At 39.8% G+C, this 4,144-nt stretch overlaps 1 pseudogene; it reads right to left on the minus strand.

Moving 5' to 3' along the window:
- Positions 1-899: 899 nt before the first annotated feature.
- On the minus strand, positions 900-1,575 carry LOC148028580 (actin-85C pseudogene; annotated as a pseudogene).
- Positions 1,576-4,144: the final 2,569 nt, after the last annotated feature.

Here is a 4,144-nt window from a genome sequence, read left to right on the forward strand (position 1 = left end):
AAGCTTGTAAAGTTCAAATCTCTGTTTTTCACAAGGTCATCGTACTGAAATTCAACACCTTGGCCATATTTGTCCATCTTGAACATAACCTTCAGACATCCAAATGGTATCATGTCAGAGTCCTCTGTTATCACAATGTCCACAAGACCATTTATTGACAAGAAGGTCATCTATGCATCAGCCTCATATGGAGGTACAATATAATCAATCTTCTCATGCTGTAAACTCGGACTGTATCAGTGACTTGGTGTAAGAATTTCTTAGGCCAGGGTTTCAGCGTGGGTATTGATAATTGTATCAGTGAGAGGTTTGTTTTTTGGGATCTCAGATCTGCAAAATATGTCAGTGGACCTGAGCCCTCAGAGGGTTTCTATGTTGCTATTGTCTGCGATGAGAAGGTTGTATTGCTTCTGGGTGATATGCAATTATCAGGTGCAGCAGCAGCAGCAGCATATCCGGACTGTCTTAACGGCAGATAAACTTCCAAGCAGCTTGCCGTCTGGAGAGAACTTCACACTAGAGTCAGCCTTCCTGTGCCCTGTTAATGTATGCTTCAGCTTATAAGGTTTGTAAGCATTCCCTTCCATGGACTCGAATCTGATACTTCCAGAAATGTGATTCGAATGTCTCCTCTCGTGCTATGGACATCCTCTAGGGAAATTCTGCATGACTGCGACCCCCTTTTCTTTTCCGATACACTGCGCTTAATTCATTCAGTTCTTCTGGATCACAATGGCCTTCTTAATTACTATCCTCTCCTGCCAGTACATAACACTTCTCCCCCATCTCCTTTCGTTCGTTGCTTTTTCTTCCCCAGCCGGACAGTTCTATTTTTACTACACGGCGGCCAAATCCCCCCCCCCCCCACACAACCCCAAAGCTCGCACTTTTTATTGCATTCAGATCAAGTCTCGTCCAGCCAAATCAAGACGAAGAATAGCTTGTGATAGTGATTAACCCTCATATATATATAGGCACAGTATGGGTCACACCATCACCAAATTCCAACACAACACCAGTTGTCCTGCCACTGACATATAGTGAAAGCACAGCCTGAATTGCAACATACATAGCAGCCACATTGAATGTATCAAGCATTATTTGTGTCATCTTCTCTCTATTGGTCTTGGGATTCAGTGGAGCTTCTGTGAGGAGGACTGAATGCTCTTCAGGCGCAACACAAAGCTCATTGTAGAAGGTATGGTGCCAAATTTTCTCCATGTCATCCCAGTTGGTAACAATACCATGCTCAATGGGATACTTTAAAGTCAATATTCCTCGTTTAGATTGAGCTTCATCACCAACATAAGCATCGTTCTACCCCATACCAACCATAACACCAGTGTGCCATGGTCGGCCTACAATACTTGGAAATACAGCTCGAGGAGCATCTACTTTATTGGCTTTGCATAGTCCAAGAGTAACCATACCCTTAGTTAGACTATCTGGATGCATTTCTACTTTCTGCATTATGTTGTACATTTCCAATGCATCATCAAATCTTTGTGCCTTGATGAGAAAGTCTATAACACAATTGTACGTGAAGCTAGCAAGCTCACAACCTAGATCACTCATACGATCAAACAGTTGCAAAGCCTCCTGAATGTGTTCTTGTTGGGTATATCCTCCAATCAAAGAGCTCCATGTCACAACATCTCAATTGGATAGAGTATCAAAAATAACATGCGCATCTCTGGTAGGTTTCCATACTTGGCATACATGCCAACGAGAGCATTATAGATAAGTTCCTCTTGCTCCAATCCCTTCTCCACTATATTGCCCATGCAGAACAAATGCAAATACAAGGACTAAGTATGTACAAAGTAATAAATGTCACACACACAACTTTTTGGTGGATTGCACATCTCGGATGCGCAGCAATACGACACCGGTTTATGTTGTTTTAGGGAAATAGAATGGGACTATGCCTTATAGCACAGAGATCAAGCCTTGCATTCCTCTCGTTTCCCATTCTCCTTGAACCAAGTGCAGTGTGAATCCGCTTCGGCCCTAGCGTGTCTACGTAAAGTAGTTCGCTCGGGGTTCGACGCTAGTTGCCGTTTAGGAAATGACCATTAGGGGAAACCCTGATTTAGGTCGGTCCTAAGTGGGAACGGCCAGAATACTTCCGCTACGTGGCAGACGCGGAAAGTCCTAGATCGCAAACCCCGTAACATTCCATGGGAGTGCCGGGCGAAACTTTCTAGACCTCCTTTCCGATGGACTGCTAAGACGTGTCCTGAAGGGAATAGGTGGACAGGTTACAGTTTGTGTGGAGTCATGGATTCTAGATAGATGACCTAATTTAACTACCTCAAGGTTTTCTCCCAATTTCCAGTCTTCTTGTAGAGGACATGAACATGGCCATCAATTGTAGAATGAGTTAGATCTAGCTAACTCAAAAGTTTTCTCATATTCCTTTTAGGCTATTTTTCAAAGGATGTGAGCATGGTTTACTTACAAGATTGAATTTGGAAAGCTCATGCTTGAAGCTCAACCAAAGTGTGCTCATACTAAAATTATGTAAGTTAAGCAATCAATGAATCCAACACATCAAGAGGAAGGTGATAGATCTTGTGCTAGATCTTAGATATCTTAGACATTCATAGTTATTCCTTCACTTGACACTATGTGTCCTAGATATTCGATTTGATTTTGAAGGAGTATACATTAATTAGGATTTATTTGCTATTATATGTCTAAAGATTTGGGGTATTAATTGGGGTGTGAGAGAGTTATTAGCAAGGCTATACTTGCTTTTGTAGTTATCTTTTCTTTTGTCATTATGATTTTCTTTCAAGGGGGATATTACTAGAATAACCTAAATAATATATTTTAAAAAGTCATCATAAATTGTGAAAAGAAGAAAAATAGGGTACACACTTCATTTAGGACCACTAACTATAATCTATTAGGGATTTATTACGTAAACATCTTTGCGTGCCATTGGGAATATAAGGGAACCTTCTCTTGCAAGCATCTTTTTGCATGGTCTCTTAGTCAATTCCAAGTGCAGCCATTAGGTGAAATTTGGATTATAAGAGCGCCCTTTATCTTAAGAGTTAATAACTTTCCTAATGATAAGAGTTATGGGGTGGACCAATGGGAGAGGAGGTGGTGTGCACATTTTGTCCACTTTTATCTCCCCCCTCCCCCCCACCTTTTTCAACTTTTACCTTTCACCAATAGGCCCCCATGTTAGGTGGGCTCAATGAGGTATCCTAAATTACGGAGAAATTTGAATTTTATTTCCTCCTTTCCCAAAAGGTTGCTTCTTCTTTGAAAAATTCATTTCATTTTTGTATAGTCAAAGAAAAGCCATTTTTTGTGTGTTTCTTTGAGAATTGCTTTCTTCTTTTGGCATTCTCCTTTTCCATCCCACAAATCCACCCATCAAATATTTATTTATATTATTCCTTCCACAACCCTAGCCATAGTCATAAAGTCACCATTGTCATTTAGTACTCCATAGCCACCATTTGTCCCTTTTTTGCAACCAACTTCTTGGCTTCCTCCTCCCAAGGACTATATGTTTCTTCTTACCAAGAATCATTGTAATGGCATTTGGAAGACATCAATGACATCCTCAAGATTGTGTTGATGCTACTTGTGTTTATAACACAAAGGACAAAGATAGACAATAAAGAGGAGTAGATTCAAGAAAGATTCATGGGTGGACATCCAACAAAGAGCAATGCTCTCATTAAGTTAGATATATGCAATTTATTGAAAAATCATTGGAAAGGTAGATCGCTTGGGTTAAGGAGGTTAGAAATGGTAGTTTAATTGCAATAGCATAACATGTTTTCACTCCAAAGGATTTGGAACTTGTCATCCACAATATGTCTTAAATTACTATCTTATTGCAAGTCTTAAAACCATGGTAATACTCATTTTCTTGGTTATGTTGCTTTATGCTCATGAATTTCATCTACTTACGTGTATCTTGTCTCCTTGCAAAATTAAATTTAATAGAGGAATGGCCCTTAAGGAGCCGAACTGAAATGTATAAAGCTTTACATATGGATATAAGCGAAACCTTGATGAAATGCCTTTTGAACTCTCTTTTTTTTCGAGTATAAATATTTCATGTGTACATCTTTGAATCCATACGATTCCTGTGAACTTCTATCTTGCCCATCAT

Source organism: Lygodium microphyllum, chromosome 11 (genome assembly GCF_053477565.2).
Source record: "Lygodium microphyllum isolate KBCC chromosome 11, Lygodium_microphyllum_v1.1.10, whole genome shotgun sequence".
In the NCBI taxonomy this organism is placed as follows: domain Eukaryota; kingdom Viridiplantae; phylum Streptophyta; class Polypodiopsida; order Schizaeales; family Lygodiaceae; genus Lygodium; species Lygodium microphyllum.